The sequence below is a fragment of the Oncorhynchus keta genome, chromosome 25 (genome assembly GCF_023373465.1).
Source record: "Oncorhynchus keta strain PuntledgeMale-10-30-2019 chromosome 25, Oket_V2, whole genome shotgun sequence".
NCBI lineage: Eukaryota > Metazoa > Chordata > Actinopteri > Salmoniformes > Salmonidae > Oncorhynchus > Oncorhynchus keta.
This window is the reverse complement of record NC_068445.1, coordinates 21,377,625-21,396,273: the sequence shown is the minus strand read 5'-3', so window position 1 is coordinate 21,396,273 and position 18,649 is coordinate 21,377,625. Positions and strand designations below refer to the sequence as shown.

The 18,649-nt window shown below is 44.5% G+C and overlaps 1 protein-coding gene across 7 annotated transcripts in view; it reads right to left on the bottom strand.

The window, feature by feature from the left end:
- wscd2 (WSC domain containing 2) overlaps positions 1-18,649 on the bottom strand; it is a 110,273-nt gene that overhangs the window by 70,714 nt on the left and 20,910 nt on the right. Inside the window, exon 1 of one of the 7 annotated variants that reach the window (XM_052478865.1) lies at positions 17,289-17,583. The exons of the other annotated variants lie outside the window; for them this stretch is intronic. The gene's annotated coding sequence lies outside the window, so the exon portion shown is untranslated. Of the gene's footprint in view, positions 1-17,288; positions 17,584-18,649 lie in introns of those variants that run through there. 7 annotated transcript variants of the gene reach the window in all.

Here is an 18,649-nt window from a genome sequence, read left to right as displayed (position 1 = left end):
CAGATGTGTCGCACACCAGCTGTAGTAGGGTACAGTCTAACACTAGCTGTAGTAGGGTACAGTCTAACACTAGCTGTAGTAGGGTACAGTCTAACACTAGCTGTAGTAGGGTACAGTCTAACACTAGCTGTAGTAGGGTACAGTCTAACACTAGCTGTAGTAGGGTACAGTCTAACACTAGCTGTAGTAGGGTACAGTCTAACACTAGCTGTAGTAGGGTACAGTGTCTAACACTAGCTGTAGTAGGGTACAGTCTAACACTAGCTGTAGTAGGGTACAGTGTCTAACACTAGCTGTAGTAGGGTACAGTCTAACACTAGCTGTAGTAGGGTACAGTGTCTAACACTAGCTGTAGTAGGGTACAGTCTAACACTAGCTGTAGTAGGGTACAGTCTAACACTAGCTGTAGTAGGGTACAGTGTCTAACACTAGCTGTAGTAGGGTACAGTCTAACACTAGCTGTAGTAGGGTACAGTCTAACACTAGCTGTAGTAGGGTACAGTCTAACACTAGCTGTAGTAGGGTACAGTGTCTAACACTAGCTGTAGTAGGGTACAGTCTAACACTAGCTGTAGTAGGGTACAGTGTCTAACACTAGCTGTAGTAGGGTACAGTCTAACACTAGCTGTAGTAGGGTACAGTGTCTAACACTAGCTGTAGTAGGGTACAGTCTAACACTAGCTGTAGTAGGGTACAGTCTAACACTAGCTGTAGTAGGGTACAGTCTAACACCAGCTGTAGTAGGGTACAGTCTAACACTAGCTGTAGTAGGGTACAGTGTCTAACACTAACTGTAGTAGGGTACAGTGTCTAACACGAACTGTAGTAGGGTACAGTGTCTAACACTAGCTGTAGTAGGGTACAGTGTCTAACACTAGCTGTAGTAGGGTACAGTGTCTAACACTAGCTGTAGTAGGGTACAGTGTCTAACACTAACTGTAGTAGGGTACAGTGTCTAACACGAACTGTAGTAGGGTACAGTGTCTAACACTAGCTGTAGTAGGGTACAGTCTAACACCAGCTGTAGTAGGCTACAGTCTAACACTAGCTGTAGTAGGGTACAGTGTCTAACACTAGCTGTAGTAGGGTACAGTCTAAGACTAGCTGTAGTAGGGTACCGTGTCTAACACTAGCTGTAGTAGGGTACAGTGTCTAACACTAGCTGTAGTAGGGTACAGTGTCTAACACTAGCTGTAGTAGGGTACAGTGTCTAACACTAGCTGTAGTAGGGTACAGTCTAACACTAGCTGTAGTAGGGTACAGTCTAACACTAGCTGTAGTAGGGTACAGTGTCTAACATTAGCTGTAGTGGGGTACAGTCTAACACGAGCTGTAGTAGGGTACAGTGTCTAACATTAGCTGTAGTGGGGTACAGTCTAACACGAGCTGTAGTAGGGTACAGTGTCTAACACTAGCTGTAGTAGGGCAAAGTGTCTAACATTAACTGTAGTAGGGTACGGTGTCTAACATTATCTGTAGTAGGGTGCAGTGTCTAACACGAACTGTAGTAGGGTACAGTGTCTAACACTAGCTGTAGTAGGGTACAGTCTAACACCAGCTGTAGTAGGCTACAGTCTAACACTAGCTGTAGTAGGGTACAGTGTCTAACACTAGCTGTAGTAGGGTACAGTCTAAGACTAGCTGTAGTAGGGTACCGTGTCTAACACTAGCTGTAGTAGGGTACAGTGTCTAACACTAGCTGTAGTTGGGTACAGTGTCTAACACTAGCTGTAGTAGGGTACAGTGTCTAACACTAACTGTAGCAGGGTACAGTGTCTAACCCTACTTGTAGTAGGGTACAGTGTCTAACACTCGCTGTAGTAGGGTACACCGTCTAACACTAGCTGTAGTAGGGTACAGTGTCTATCACTGGCTGTAGTAGCGCACAGTCTAACACTAGCTGTAGTTGGGTACAGTGTTTAACACTAGCTGTAGTTGGGTACAGTGTCTAACACTAGCTGTAGTAGGGTACAGTGTCTAACACTAGCTGTAGTAGGGTACAGTGTCTAACACTAGCTGTAGTAGGGTACAGTGTCTAACACTAGCTGTAGTAGGGTACAGTGTCTAACACTAGCTGTAGTAGGGTACAGTGTCTAACACTAGCTGTAGTAGGGTACAGTGTCTAACACTATAGCTGTAGTAGGGTACAGTGTCTAACACTAGCTGTAGTAGGGTACAGTGTCTAACACTAGCTGTAGTAGGGTACAGTGTCTAACACTAGCTGTAGTAGGGTACAGTGTCTAACACTAGCTGTAGTAGGGTACAGTGTCTAACACTAGCTGTAGTAGGGTACAGTGTCTAACACTAGCTGTAGTAGGGTACAGTGTCTAACACTAGCTGTAGTAGGGTACAGTGTCTAACACTATCTGTAGTAGGGTACAGTGTCTAACACTAGCTGTAGTAGGGTACAGTGTCTAACACTAGCTGTAGTAGGGTACAGTGTCTAACACTAGCTGTAGTAGGGTACAGTGTCTAACACTGGCTGTAGTAGGGTACAGTGTCTAACACTAGCTGTAGTAGCGCACAGTCTAACACTAGCTGTAGTTGGGTACAGTGTTTAACACTAGCTGTAGTTGGGTACAGTGTCTAACACTAGCTGTAGTAGGGTACAGTGTCTAACACTAGCTGTAGTAGGGTACAGTGTCTAACACTAGCTGTAGTAGGGTACAGTGTCTAACACTAGCTGTAGTAGGGTACAGTGTCTAACACTAGCTGTAGTAGGGTACAGTGTCTAACACTATCTGTAGTAGGGTACAGTGTCTAACACTAGCTGTAGTAGCGCACAGTCTAACACTAGCTGTAGTTGGGTACAGTTTTTAACACTAGCTGTAGTTGGGTACAGTGTCTAACACTAGCTGTAGTAGGGTACAGTGTCTAACACTAGCTGTAGTAGGGTACAGTGTCTAACACTAGCTGTAGTAGGGTACAGTGTCTAACACTAGCTGTAGTAGGGTACAGTGTCTAACACTAGCTGTAGTAGGGTACAGTGTCTAACACTAGCTGTAGTAGGGTACAGTGTCTAACACTAGCTGTAGTAGGGTACAGTGTCTAACACTAGCTGTAGTAGGGTACAGTGTCTAACACTAGCTGTAGTAGGGTACAGTGTCTAACACTAGCTGTAGTAGGGTACAGTGTCTAACACTAGCTGTAGTAGGGTACAGTGTCTAACACTAGCTGTAGTAGGGTACAGTGTCTAACACTAGTAGTAGGGTAGTAGGGTACAGTGTCTAACACTAGCTGTAGTAGGGTACAGTGTCTAACACTAGCTGTAGTAGGGTACAGTGTCTAACACTAGCTGTAGTAGGGTACAGTGTCTAACACTAGCTGTAGTAGGGTACAGTGTCTAACACTAGCTGTAGGGTACAGTGTCTAACACTAGCTGTAGTAGGGTACAGTGTCTAACACTAGCTGTAGTAGGGTACAGTGTCTAACACTAGCTGTAGTAGGGTACAGTGTCTAACACTAGCTGTAGTAGGGTACAGTGTCTAACACTAGCTGTAGTAGGGTACAGTGTCTAACACTAGCAGTGTAGTAGGGTACAGTGTCTAACACTAGCTGTAGTAGGGTACAGTGTCTAACACTAGCTGTAGTAGGGTACAGTGTCTAACACTAGCTGTAGTAGGGTACAGTGTCTAACACTAGCTGTAGTAGGGTACAGTGTCTAACACTAGCTGTAGTAGGGTACAGTGTCTAACAGTGTCTAGCTGTAGTAGGGTACAGTGTCTAACACTAGCTGTAGTAGGGTACAGTGTCTAACACTAGCTGTAGTAGGGTACAGTGTCTAACACTAGCTGTAGTAGGGTACAGTGTCTAACACTAGCTGTAGTAGGGTACAGTGTCTAACACTAGCTGTAGTAGGGTACAGTGTCTAACACTAGCTGTAGTAGGGTACAGTGTCTAACAACACTAAGCTGTAGTAGGGTACAGTGTCTAACACTAGCTGTAGTAGGGTACAGTGTCTAATCACTGGCTGTAGTAGGGCGCAGTGTCTAACACTATCTGTAGTAGGGTACAGTGTCTAACACTAGCTGTAGTAGGGTACAGTGTAACACTAGCTGTAGTAGGGTACAGTGTCTAACACTAGCTGTAGTAGGGTACAGTGTCTAACACTAGCTGTAGTAGGGTACAGTGTCTAACACTAGCTGTAGTAGTACAGTGTCTAACACTACAGTGTACAGTGTCTAACACTAGCTGTAGTAGGGTACAGTGTCTAACACTAGCTGTAGTAGGGTACAGTGTCTAACACTAGCTGTAGTAGGGTACAGTGTCTAACACTAGCTGTAGTAGGGTACAGTGTCTAACACTAGCTGTAGTAGGGTACAGTGTCTAACACTAGCTGTAGTAGGGTACAGTGTCTAACACTAGCAGTGTCTAGCTGTAGTAACACTAGCTGTAGTAGGGTCTAACACAGTGTCTAACACTAGCTGTAGTAGGGTACAGTGTCTAACACTAGCTGTAGTAGGGTACAGTGTCTAACACTAGCTGTAGTAGGGTACAGTGTCTAACACTAGCTGTAGTAGGGTACAGTGTCTAACACTATCTGTAGTAGGGTACAGTGTCTAACACTAGCTGTAGTAGGGTACAGTGTCTAACACTAGCTGTAGTAGGGTACAGTGTCTAACACTAGCTGTAGTAGGGTACAGTGTCTAACACTAGCTGTAGTAGGGTACAGTGTCTAACACTAGCTGTAGTAGGGTACAGTGTCTAACACTAGCTGTAGTAGGGTACAGTGTCTAACACTAGCTGTAGTAGGGTACAGTGTCTAACACTAGCTGTAGTAGGGTACAGTGTCTAACACTAGCTGTAGTAGGGTACAGTGTCTAACACTAGTAGGGTACAGTGCTGTAGTAGGGTACAGTGTCTAACACTAGCTGTAGTAGGGTACAGTGTCTAACACTAGCTGTAGTAGGGTACAGTGTCTAACACTAGCTGTAGTAGGGTACAGTGTCTAACACTAGCTGTAGTAGGGTACAGTGTCTAACACTAGCTGTAGTAGGGTACAGTGTCTAACACTAGCTGTGTCTAACACTAGCTGTAGTAGGGTACAGTGTCTAACACTAGCTGTAGTAGGGTACAGTGTCTAACACTAGCTGTAGTAGGGTACAGTGTCTAACACTAGCTGTAGTAGGGTACAGTGTCTAACACTAGCTGTAGTAGGGTACAGTGTCTAACACTAGCTGTAGTAGGGTACAGTGTCTAACACTAGCTGTAGTAGGGTACAGTGTCTAACACTATATGTAGTAGGGTACAGTGTCTAACACTAGCTGTAGTAGGGTACAGTGTCTAACACTAGCTGTAGTAGGGTACAGTGTCTAACACTAGCTGTAGTAGGGTACAGTGTCTAACACTAGCTGTAGTAGGGTACAGTGTCTAACACTAGCTGTAGTAGGGTACAGTGTCTAACACTAGCTGTAGTAGGGTACAGTGTCTAACACTAGCTGTAGTAGGGTACAGTGTCTAACACTATCTGTAGTAGGGTACAGTGTCTAACACTAGCTGTAGTAGGGTACAGTGTCTAACACTAGCTGTAGTAGGGTACAGTGTCTAACACTAGCTGTAGTAGGGTACAGTGTCTAACACTAGCTGTAGTAGGGTACAGTGTCTAACACTAGCTGTAGTAGGGTACAGTGTCTAACACTAGCTGTAGTAGGGTACAGTGTCTAACACTAGCTGTAGTAGGGTACAGTGTCTAACACTAGCTGTAGTAGGGTACAGTGTCTAACACTAGCTGTAGTAGGGTACAGTGTCTAACACTAGCTGTAGTAGGGTACAGTGTCTAACACTAGCTGTAGTAGGGTACAGTGTCTAACACTAGCTGTAGTAGGGTACAGTGTCTAACACTAGCTGTAGTAGGGTACAGTGTCTAACACTAGCTGTAGTAGGGTACAGTGTCTAACACTAGCTGTAGTAGGGTACAGTGTCTAACACTAGCTGTAGTAGGGTACAGTGTCTAACACTAGCTGTAGTAGGGTACAGTGTCTAACACTAGCTGTAGTAGGGTACAGTGTCTAACACTATCTGTAGTAGGGTACAGTGTCTAACACTAGCTGTAGTAGGGTACAGTGTCTAACACTAGCTGTAGTAGGGTACAGTGTCTAACACTAGCTGTAGTAGGGTACAGTGTCTAACACTACTGTAGTAGTACAGTGTAGCTGTAGTAGGGTACAGTGTCTAACACTAGGGTACAGTGCTGTAGTAGGGTACAGTGTCTAACACTAGCTGTAGTAGGGTACAGTGTCTAACACTACAGTGTCTAACACTGTAGTAGGGTACAGTGTCTAACACTAGCTGTAGTAGGGTACAGTGTCTAACACTAGCTGTAGTAGGGTACAGTGTCTAACACTAGCTGTAGTAGGGTACAGTGTCTAACACTAGCTGTAGTAGGGTACAGTGTCTAACACTAGCTGTAGTAGGGTACAGTGTCTAACACTAGCTGTAGTGGGTACAGTGTCTAACACTAGCTGTAGTAGGGTACAGTGTCTAACACTAGCTGTAGTAGGGGTGTCTAACACTAGCTGTAGTAGGGTACAGCAGTGTCCAACACTAGCTGTAGTAGGGTACAGTGTCTAACACTAGCTGTAGTAGGGTACAGTGTCTAACACTAGCTGTAGTAGGGTACAGTGTCTAACACTAGCTGTAGTAGGGTACAGTGTCTAACACTAGCTGTAGTAGGGTACAGTGTCTAACACTAGCTGTAGTAGGGTACAGTGTCTAACACTATCTGTAGTAGGGGTACAGTGTCTAACACTAGCTGTAGTAGGGTACAGTGTCTAACACTAGCTGTAGTAGGGTACAGTGTCTAACACTAGCTGTAGTAGGGTACAGTGTCTAACACTAGCTGTAGTAGGGTACAGTGTCTAACACTAGCTGTAGTAGGGTACAGTGTCTAACACTATCTGTAGTAGGGTACAGTGTCTAACACTAGCTGTAGTAGGGTACAGTGTCTAACACTAGCTGTAGTAGGGTACAGTGTCTAACACTAGCTGTAGTAGGGTACAGTGTCTAACACTAGCTGTAGTAGGGTACAGTGTCTAACACTAGCTGTAGTAGGGTACAGTGTCTAACACTAGCTGTAGTAGGGTACAGTGTCTAACACTAGCTGTAGTAGGGTACAGTGTCTAACACTAGCTGTAGTAGGGTACAGTGTCTAACACTAGCTGTAGGGTACAGTGTAGGGTACAGTGTCTAACACTAGCTGTAGTGTACAGTGTCTAACACTAGCTGTAGGTACAGTGTCTAACACTAGCTGTAGTAGGGTACAGTGTCTAACACTAGCTGTAGTAGGGTACAGTGTCTAACACAGTGTCTACAACACTAGCTGTAGTAGGGTACAGTGTCTAACACTAGCTGTAGTAGGGTACAGTGTCTAACACTAGCTGTAGTAGGGTACAGTGTCTAACACTAGCTGTAGTAGGGTACAGTGTCTAACACTAGCTGTAGTAGGTACAGTGTCTAACACTAGCTGTAGTAGGGTACAGTGTCTAACACTAGCTGTAGTAGGGTACAGTGTCTAACACTAGCTGTAGTAGGGTACAGTGTCTAACACTAGCTGTAGTAGGGTACAGTGTCTAACACTAGCTGTAGTAGGGTACAGTGTCTAACACTAGCTGTAGTAGGGTACAGTGTCTAACACTAGCTGTAGTAGGGTACAGTGTCTAACACTAGCTGTATGTAGTAGGGTACAGTGTCTGTAGTAACACTAGCTGTAGTAGGGTACAGTGTCTAACACTAGCTGTAGTAGGTACAGTGTCTAACACTAGCAGTGTCTAACACTAGCTGTAGTAGGGTACAGTGTCTAACACTAGCTGTAGTAGTACAGTGTCTAACACTAGCTGTAGTAGGGTACAGTGTCTAACACTAGCTGTAGTAGGGTACAGTGTCTAACACTAGCTGTAGTAGGGTACAGTGTCTAACACTAGCAGTGTCTAACACTAGCTGTAGTAGGGTACAGTGTCTAACACTAGCTGTAGTAGGGTACAGTGTCTAACACTAGCTGTAGTAGGGTACAGTGTCTAACACTAGCTGTAGTAGGGTACAGTGTCTAACACTAGCTGTAGTAGGGTACAGTGTCTAACACTAGCTGTAGTAGGGTACAGTGTCTAACACTAGCTGTAGTAGGGTACAGTGTCTAACACTAGCTGTAGTAGGGTACAGTGTCTAACACTAGCTGTAGTAGGGTACAGTGTCTAACACTATCTGTAGTAGGGTACAGTGTCTAACACTAGCTGTAGTAGTAGGGTACAGTGTCTAACACTAGTGCTGTAGTAGGGTACAGTGTCTAACACTAGCTGTAGTAGGGTACAGTGTCTAACACTAGCTGTAGTAGGGTACAGTGTCTAACACTAGCTGTAGTAGGGTACAGTGTCTAACACTAGCTGTAGTAGGGTACAGTGTCTAACACTAGCTGTAGTAGGGTACAGTGTCTAACACTAGCTGTAGTAGGGTACAGTGTCTAACACTAGCTGTAGTAGGGTACAGTGTCTAACACTAGCTGTAGTAGGGTACAGTGTCTAACACTAGCTGTAGTAGGGTACAGTGTCTAACACTAGCTGTAGTAGGGTACAGTGTCTAACACTATCTGTAGTAGGGTACAGTGTCTAACACTAGCTGTAGTAGGGTACAGTGTCTAACACTAGCTGTAGTAGGGTACAGTGTCTAACACTAGCTGTAGTAGGGTACAGTGTCTAACACTAGCTGTAGTAGGGTACAGTGTCTATCACTGGCTGTAGTAGCGCACAGTCTAACACTAGCTGTAGTTGGGTACAGTGTTTAACACTAGCTGTAGTAGGGTACAGTGTCTAACACTAGCTGTAGTAGGGTCTAACAGTGTCTAACACTATCTGTAGTAGGGTACAGTGTCTAACACTAGCTGTAGTAGGGTACAGTGTCTAACACTAGCTGTAGTAGGGTACAGTGTCTAACACTAGCTGTAGTAGGGTACAGTGTCTAACACTAGCTGTAGTAGGGTACAGTGTCTAACACTAGCTGTAGTAGTACAGTGTCTAACACTACAGTCTAACACTAGCTGTAGTTGGGTACAGTGTTTAACACTAGCTGTAGTTGGGTACAGTGTCTAACACTAGCTGTAGTAGGGTACAGTGTCTAACACTAGCTGTAGTAGGGTACAGTGTCTAACACTAGCTGTCTAACACTAGCTGTAGTAGGGTACAGTGTCTAGTAGGGTACTGTCTAACACTAGCTGTAGTAGGGTGCAGTATCTAACACTAGCTGTAGTAGGGTACAGTGTCTAACACTAGCTGTAGTAGGGTACAGTGTCTAACACTAGCTGTAGTAGGGTACAGTGTCTAACACTAGCTGTAGTAGGGTACAGTGTCTAACACTAGCTGTAGTAGGGTACAGTGTCTAACACTAGCTGTAGTAGGGTACAGTGTCTAACACTAGCTGTAGTAGGGTACAGTGTCTAACACTAGCTGTAGTAGGGTACAGTGTCTAACACTAGCTGTAGTAGGGTACAGTGTCTAACACTAGCTGTAGTAGGGTACAGTGTCTAACACTAGCTGTAGTAGGGTACAGTGTCTAACACTAGCTGTAGTAGGGTACAGTGTCTAACACTAGCTGTAGTAGGGTACAGTGTCTAACACTAGCTGTAGTAGGGTACAGTGTCTAACACTAGCTGTAGTAGGGTACAGTGTCTAACACTAGCTGTAGTAGGGTACAGTGTCTAACACTAGCTGTAGTAGGGTACAGTGTCAGTCTAACACTAGCTGTAGTAGGGTACAGTGTCTAACACTAGCTGTAGTAGGGTACAGTGTCTAACACTAGCTGTAGTAGGGTACAGTGTCTAACACTAGCTGTAGTAGGGTACAGTGTCTAACACTAGCTGTAGTAGGGTACAGTGTCTAACACTAGCTGTAGTAGGGTAACACAGTGTCTAACACTAGCTGTAGTAGGGTACAGTGTCTAACACTAGCTGTAGTAGGGTACAGTGTCTAACACTAGCTGTAGTAGGGTACAGTGTCTAACACTAGCTGTAGTAGGGTACAGTGTCTAACACTAGCTGTAGTAGGGTACAGTGTCTAACACTAGCTGTAGTAGGGTACAGTGTCTAACACTAGCTGTAGTAGGGTACAGTGTCTAACACTAGCTGTAGTAGGGTACAGTGTCTAACACTAGCTGTAGTAGGGTACAGTGTCTAACACTAGCTGTAGTAGGGTACAGTGTCTAACACTAGCTGTAGTAGGGTACAGTGTCTAACACTAGCTGTAGTAGGGTACAGTGTCTAACACTAGCTGTAGTAGGGTACAGTGTCTAACACTAGCTGTAGTAGGGTACAGTGTCTAACACTAGCTGTAGTAGGGTACAGTGTCTAACACTAGCTGTAGTAGGGTACAGTGTCTAACACTAGCTGTAGTAGGGTACAGTGTCTAACACTAGCTGTAGTAGGGTACAGTGTCTAACACTAGCTGTAGTAGGGTCTAACACTAGCAGTGTCTAACACTAGCTGTAGTAGGGTACAGTGTCTAACACTAGCTGTAGTAGGGTCTAACACTAGCAGTACAGTGTCTAACACTAGCTGTAGTAGGGTACAGTGTCTAACACTAGCTGTAGGGTACAGTGTCTAACACTAGCTGTAGTAGGGTACAGTGTCTAACACTAGCTGTAGTAGGGTACAGTGTCTAACACTAGCTGTAGTAGGGTAGCAGTGTCAGTGTCTAACACTAGCTGTAGTAGGGTACAGTGTCTAACACTAGCTGTAGTAGGGTACAGTGTCTAACACTAGCTGTAGTAGGGTACAGTGTCTAACACTAGCTGTAGTAGGGTACAGTGTCTAACACTAGCTGTAGTAGGGTACAGTGTCTAACACTAGCTGTAGTAGGGTACAGTGTCTAACACTAGCTGTAGTAGGGTACAGTGTCTAACACTAGCTGTAGTAGGGTACAGTGTCTAACACTATCTGTAGTAGGGTAACAGTGTCTAACACTAGCTGTAGTAGGGTACAGTGTCTAACACTAGCTGTAGTAGGGTACAGTGTCTAACACTAGCTGTAGTAGGGTACAGTGTCTAACACTAGCTGTAGTAGGGTACAGTGTCTAACACTAGCTGTAGTAGGGTACAGTGTCTAACACTAGCTGTAGTAGGGTACAGTGTCTAACACTAGCTGTAGTAGGGTACAGTGTCTAACACTAGCTGTAGTAGGGTACAGTGTCTAACACTAGCTGTAGTAGGGTACAGTGTCTAACACTAGCTGTAGTAGGGTACAGTGTCTAACACTAGCTGTAGTAGGGTACAGTGTCTAACACTAGCTGTAGTAGGGTACAGTGTCTAGGGTACAGTGTCTGCTGTAGTAGGGTACAGTGTCTAACACTAGCTGTAGTAGGGTACAGTGTCTAACACTAGCTGTAGTAGGGTACAGTGTCTAACACTAGCTGTAGTAGGGTACAGTGTCTAACACTAGCTGTAGTAGGGTACAGTGTCTAACACTAGCTGTAGTAGGGTACAGTGTCTAACACTAGCTGTAGTAGGGTACAGTGTCTAACACTAGCTGTAGTAGGGTACAGTGTCTAACACTAGCTGTAGTAGGGTACAGTGTCTAACACTAGCTGTAGTAGGGTACAGTGTCTAACACTAGCTGTAGTAGGGTACAGTGTCTAACACTAGCTGTAGTAGGGTACAGTGTCTAACACTAGCTGTAGTAGGGTACAGTGTCTAACACTAGCTGTAGTAGGGTACAGTGTCTAACACTAGCTGTAGTAGGGTACAGTGTCTAACACTAGCTGTAGTAGGGTACAGTGTCTAACACTAGCTGTAGTAGGGTACAGTGTCTAACACTAGCTGTAGTAGGGTACAGATGAGTGTCTAACACTAGCTGTAGTAGGGTACAGTGTCTAACACTAGCTGTAGTAGGGTACAGTGTCTAACACTAGCTGTAGTAGGGTACAGTGTCTAACACTAGCTGTAGTAGGGTACAGTGTCTAACACTAGCTGTAGTAGGGTACAGTGTCTAACACTAGGGTACTGTAGTAGGGTACAGTGTCTAACACTAGCTGTAGTAGGGTACAGTGTCTAACACTAGCTGTAGTAGGGTACAGTGTCTAACACTAGCTGTAGTAGGGTACAGTGTCTAACACTAGCTGTACAGTGTCTAACACTAGCTGGTAGGGTACAGTGTCTAACACTAGCTGTAGTAGGGTACAGTGTCTAACACTAGCTGTAGTAGGGTACAGTGTCTAACACTAGCTGTAGTAGGGTACAGTGTCTAACACTAGCTGTAGTAGGGTACAGTGTCTAACACTAGCTGTAGTAGGGTACAGTGTCTAACACTAGCTGTAGTAGGGTACAGTGTCTAACACTAGCTGTAGTAGGGTAGTACAGTGTCTAACACTAGCTGTAGTAGGGTACAGTGTCTAACACTAGCTGTAGTAGGGTACAGTGTCTAACACTAGCTGTAGTAGGGTACAGTGTCTAACACTAGCTGTAGTAGGGTACAGTGTCTAACACTAGCTGTAGTAGGGTACAGTGTCTAACACTAGCTGTAGTAGGGTACAGTGTCTAACACTAGCTGTAGTAGGGTACAGTGTCTAACACTAGCTGTAGTAGGGTACAGTGTACAGTAGGGTCAGTGTCTAACACTAGCTGTAGTAGGGTACAGTGTCTAACACTAGCTGTAGTAGGGTACAGTGTCTAACACTAGCTGTAGTAGCTGTAGGTACAGTGTCTAACACTAGCTGTAGTAGGGTACAGTGTCTAACACTAGCTGTAGTAGTAGGGTACAGGGTCTAACACAGTGTCTAACACTAGCTGTAGTAGGGTACAGTGTCTAACACTAGCTGTAGTAGGGTACAGTGTCTAACACTAGCTGTAGTAGGGTACAGTGTCTAACACTAGCTGTAGTAGGGTACAGTGTCTAACACTAGCTGTAGTAGGGTACAGTGTCTAACACTAGCTGTAGTAGGGTACAGTGTCTAACACTAGCTGTAGTAGGGTACAGTGTCTAACACTAGCTGTAGTAGGGTACAGTGTCTAACACTAGCTGTAGTAGGGTACAGTGTCTAACACACTAGCTGTAGTAGGGTACAGTGTCTAACACTAGCTGTAGTAGGGTACAGTGTCTAACACTAGCTGTAGTAGGGTACAGTGTCTAACACTAGCTGTAGTAGGGTACAGTGTCTAACACTAGCTGTAGTAGGGTACAGTGTCTAACACTAGCTGTAGTAGGGTACAGTGTCTAACACTATCTGTAGTAGGGTACAGTGTCTAACACTAGCTGTAGTAGGGTACAGTGTCTAACACTAGCTGTAGTAGGGTACAGTGTCTAACACTAGCTGTAGTAGGGTACAGTGTCTAACACTAGCTGTAGTAGGGTACAGTGTCTAACACTAGCTGTAGTAGGGTACAGTGTCTAACACTAGCTGTAGTAGGGTACAGTGTCTAACACTAGCTGTAGTAGGGTACAGTGTCTAACACTAGCTGTAGTAGGGTACATTGTCTAACACTAGCTGTAGTAGGGTACAGTGTCTAACACTAGCTGTAGTAGGGTACAGTGTCTAACACTAGCTGTAGTAGGGTACAGTGTCTAACACTAGCTGTAGTAGGGTACAGTGTCTAACACTAGCTGTAGTAGGGTACAGTGTCTAACACTAGCTGTAGTAGGGTACAGTGTCTAACACTAGCTGTAGTAGGGTACAGTGTCTAACACTAGCTGTAGTAGGGTACAGTGTCTAACACTATATGTAGTAGGGTACAGTGTCTAACACTAGCTGTAGTAGGGTACAGTGTCTAACACTAGCTGTAGTAGGGTACAGTGTCTAACACTAGCTGTATTTGTGTCTCACAAACTATCCAGAGGCAGTGCTGCAATTACCACAAGACAGTGAACAGCAGCCAGACAGTAGATATATTGAACACCAGTCATAGTTTGAATACCTACAACTCTTCAGATGAGCCATAATTGTCAACATCTGTCTATGGGAGAGAGATACAGTATATAGCCTATTGATATTGGGTGGAAGATACAGTGCTGTTCTGACTGGGAAAGTATTCAACACCTCTCTTGGTGAGGTTTGCAAAGAAATGTTATTTACTGCTACCAAGGGAAGGAGGAAAACAAAAATAGACATGTTAGAAGTGTTCCTCAAGGTTCTGTTTTAGGACCACTATTGTTTTCACTATATATTTTACCTCTTGGGGATGTTATTCGAAAACATAATGTAAACTTTCACTGCTATGCGGATGACACACAGCTGTACATTTCAATGAAACATGGTGAAGCCCCAAAATTGCCCTCGCTAGAAGCATGTGTTTCAGACATAAGGAAGTGGATGGCTGCAAACTTTCTACTATTAAACTCGGACAAAACAGAGATGCTTGTTCTAGGTCCCAAGAAACAAAGAGATCTTCTGTTGAATCTGACAATTAATCTTAATGGTTGTACAGTTGTCTCAAATAAAACTGTGAAGGACCTCACTAGCTGTAGTAGGGTACAGTGTCTAACACTCTGTAGGCAGTGTAGTACTCTGGACCCTGATCTCTCTTTTGAAGAACATATCAAGACCATTTCGAGGACAGCTTTTTCCATCTACGTAACATTGTAAAAATCAGAAACTTTCTGTCCAAAAATGATGCAGAAAAATTAATCCATGCTTTTGTCACTTCTAGGTTAGACTACTGCAATGCTCTATTTTCCGGCTACCCGGATAAAGCACTAAATAAACTTCAGTTAGTGCTAAATACGGCTGCTAGAATCCTGACTAGAACCAAAAAATTTGATCATATTACTCCAGTGCTAGCCTCTCTACACTGGCTTCCTGTCAAAGCAAGGGCTGATTTCAAGGTTTTACTGCTAACCTACAAAGCATTACATGGGCTTGCTCCTACCTACCTCTCTGATTTGGTCCTGCTGTACATACCTACACGTACGCTACGGTCACAAGACGCAGGCCTCCTAATTGTCCCTAGAATTTCTAAGCAAACAGCTGGAGGCAGGGCTTTCTAACACTATAGAGCTCCATTTTTATGGAACGGTCTGCCTACCCATGTCAGAGACGCAAACTCGGTCTCAACCTTTAAGTCTTTACTGAAGACTCATCTCTTCAGTGGGTCATATGATTGAGTGTAGTCTGGCCCAGCTGAGTGGGAAGGTGAACGGAAAGGCTCTGGAGCAACGAACCGCCCTTGCTGTCTCTGCCTGGCCGGTTCCCCTTTCCACTGGGATTCTCTGCCTCTAACCCTGTTACTGTAGGGGCTGAGTCACTGGCTTGCTGGGGCTCTCTCGTAACACGTCCCTGTAGGGGGTACAGTGTCACCTGCTGTAGTGGGGTTGATTCACTGTTGTGGTCAGGCTCTGTCTGGTCTAACACTGCTGTAGTAGGGGTTGTACCGTAACGGAGATCTTTGTGGGCTATACAGTGTCTAACCTTGTCTCAGGATGGTAAGTTGGTGGTTGAAGATATCCCTCTAGTGGTGTGGGGGATGTGCTTTGGCAAAGTGGGTGGGGTTATATCCTTCCTGTTTACAGTGTCCCTGTGTAGTAGGGGTGTCCTCGGATGGGGCCACAGTGTCTCCTGACCCCTCCTGTCTCAGCCTCCAGTATTTATGCTGCAGTAGTTTATGTGTCGGGGGCTAGGGTCAGTTTGTTATATCTGGAGTACTTCTCCTGTCCTATTCGGTGTCCTGTGTGAATCTAAGTGTGCGTAACTCTAATTCTCTCCTTCTCTCTTTCTCTCTCTCGGAGGACCTGAGCCCTAGGACCATGTCCCAGGACTACCTGACATGAGGACTCCTTGCTGTCCCAGTCCACCTGGCCATGCTCCTGCTCCAGTTTCAACTGACCTGAGCCCTAGGACCGTGCCCCAGGACTACCTGACATGAAGGCTCCTTGCTGTCCCCAGTCCACCTGACTGTGCTGCTGCTCCAGTTTCAACTGTTCTGCCTTATTATTATTCAGTGACCATGCTGGTCATTTATGAACATTTGAACATCTTGGTCATGTTCTGTTATAATCTCTACCCAGGCACAGCCAGAAGAGGACTGGCCACCCCACATAGGCCAGTGTCTAACACTAGCTGTAGTAGGGTACAGTGTCTAACACCCGGTTCCTCTCTAGGTTTCTTCCTAGGTTTTGGCCTTTCTAGGGAGTTTTTCCTAGCCACCGTGCTTTTACACCTGCATTGTTTGCTGTTTGGGGTTTTAGGCTGGGTTTCTGTACAGCACTTTGAGATATCAGCTGATGTACGAAGGGCTATATAAATAAATTTGATTTGATTTGATTTGATTCAGAAGGGTGAAAAATGACAGATGTGCATTACGCAAAATCACATTTCGAACGTTTGTAAACAAGTGAATTCTTACACAGTTGCACACATTGAAGTGGCAGATCCCAATAATTCCCCTGTATTTGGCACAAAAAGGATAGGGTTTTAGGTCAGCCATATAAAGCTTAGAAATTAAGCTCATGGGTGGCAGGGAAAAGGCTCATTGTAATCCTTAAAATACTCAATGGACCATTAAGCTCATTGGTGTCCTTTTTACAGTGAAAGAGAAGAGGTAAATAAAAGACCCTCAAAATAATGTAATTCTATACTGTAGCAATTGGCCCTGTACAGTAGCCTTAGCTGAGTGTGGTGTCATGGAGTGTGGTGTCATGGAGTCACTACATTGGTGATGAGAACCATTTTCTGAACATATGGTGCCATGGAAACTACAGCAAGAAATGGGCAGAAAGGGATAATAGCTTTCCTTTGATTATGGAAAGTGCCCAAGAGCAGTGAGGTGCAATTAAGCAAATCAAAATTGGACTGTACAGGTTCCACCTAGCATTTCCACAAAAGCTGAATCAGCTTTCTTTTTGTTCCACAGGACAATAGGCTGTGTGTAACATAATCTATCCATGAAGCTTTCCGCTTTAGAGGGAGAGGGAGGGAAGGAAGAAAGGAGTGAGAGAGAGAGAGAAATAGGGAGCGAGTGTGAGTGAGAAAGGGACAGAGAGAATAAAACAGTGCAGCAGCCCCTTCGCCTTTACAGGTTGAGAGGAACCAAAACCAGAGAAGGAGCCATTGATGGGCCCAACAGAGGAGGTTCTGTCATCCTGTCCTCCTTACCCATGTGTCACCCATACCTCAGATTCCTCAACTCCTCTGAGCCTCTGGCCCCCCACGCAGTCTCTCCACCCAGCCCACCCAGCACTCTGTCCGGTAGCCATAGACAGACATTTGAAAAACAATTGAGTGAATTGGCCCTCTCTGATGGCTCCCTAAAATAAGTAAGTATGTGCAATACTGCTGAATGGGGAAGCTCTGTCAATGGGAGATCAAATGATGTCTTCCACTCACCAGCATGAACAAAGCGATCATTCAGGGCCCACAGAATATCTGTATTTCTCCTCTGGCTGGAAATGCTGCTCCTTGGTTCCAGCGTTCCCAATCGCAGGATCCCGTGGCTACCTTTAATTACGAAATAAATCTCATAGCTACGGTGCTGATCCAATGAATGTGTTTATTTTCTAACCCAACGGCATGGAATTATTACATTGTCTTAACCTGTATATTTTCAACCTAGCCAGAGAGGGGGAGGCAACTCCCACTCTCTCCCAGCTCCTACATTACACCATATCTCACATCAGTCTTCCTGCCCTTTGACTCAGATCTGAATCTATTCCAGGAAAAGATTAGCATCTCAGCAAAGCGTGCATGCCTGAAACAGGACACCGCAGACTGGCTCCTTTTCACCAGCAAGGCAGGCAGACACAGAGAGCGAGAGAGAGAGCGAGAGAGAGCGAGAGAGCGAGAGAGAGAGAGAGAGAGAGAGAGAGAGAGAGAGAGAGAGAGAGAGAGAGAGAGAGAGAGAGAGAGAGAGAGAGAGAGAGAGAGATAGCAGATTCACTTAGTGTCAGAGGCTCATTACTCAACATGTTCCATACTATCTGATACAGCTTTGTACATACTATACCCAAAACCATACTATCTGATACAGCTTTGTACATACTATACCCAAAACCACACTATCTGATACAGCTTTGTACATACTATACCCAAAACCACACTATCTGATACAGCTTTGTACATACTATACCCAAACCCATACTATCTGATACAGCTTTGTACATACTGTACCCAAAACCATACTCGCTGATACAGCTTTGTACATACTATACCCATACTATCTGATACAGCTTTGTACATACTGTACCCAAAACCATACTAGCTGATACAGCTTTGTACATACTGTACCCAAAACCATACTATCTGATACAGCTTTGTACATACTGTACCCAAAACCATACTATCTAATACATCTTTGTACACACTGTACCCAAAACCATACTATCTAATACATCTTTGTACATACTGTACCCAAAACCATACTATCTGATACAGCTTTGTACATACTGTACCCAAAACCATACTAGCTGATACAGCTTTGTACATACTGTACCCAAAACCATACTATCTGATACAGCTTTGTACATACTGTACCCAAAACCATACTATCTAATACATCTTTGTACACACTGTACCCAAAACCATACTATCTAATACATCTTTGTACATACTGTACCCAAAACCATACTATCTGATACAGCTTTGTACATACTGTACCCAAAACCATACTAGCTGATACAGCTTTGTACATACTGTACCCAAAACCATACTATCTGATACAGCTTTGTACATACTGTACCCAAAACCATACT